The sequence below is a fragment of the Gekko japonicus genome, unplaced genomic scaffold (assembly GCF_001447785.1).
Source record: "Gekko japonicus isolate JY-2015 unplaced genomic scaffold, Gekko_japonicus_V1.1 scaffold4135, whole genome shotgun sequence".
Taxonomy (NCBI): Eukaryota; Metazoa; Chordata; class Lepidosauria; order Squamata; family Gekkonidae; genus Gekko; species Gekko japonicus.
The window spans coordinates 4,526-4,791 of record NW_015172675.1 but is presented as its reverse complement, the minus strand read 5'-3'; positions in this window follow the sequence as shown (position 1 = coordinate 4,791).

The window sequence follows — 266 nt, the reverse complement described above, 5'->3', positions numbered from 1 at the left end:
TCTACTGGTCTGGAGAAGAGGCGGTTGAGGGGGGACATGATGGCTCTCTTGGGTCCTTTCCGCACTTGGATCTCATCCTTGGTTTTATCAAGAGTTCAACTCGCGACACAATACCTTGCATTTATCCCTGGTTTTAACAGCATCTGTTGATCCCGGGACAAGTGTGGGGCGAAACCGGGGTGACCTCAATGTAATGTGGAAACAAAAAATACCCTAAGATAATTACAGGAGTGAACTCGCGTGTAGTGTAGAATGTAAAAATACCC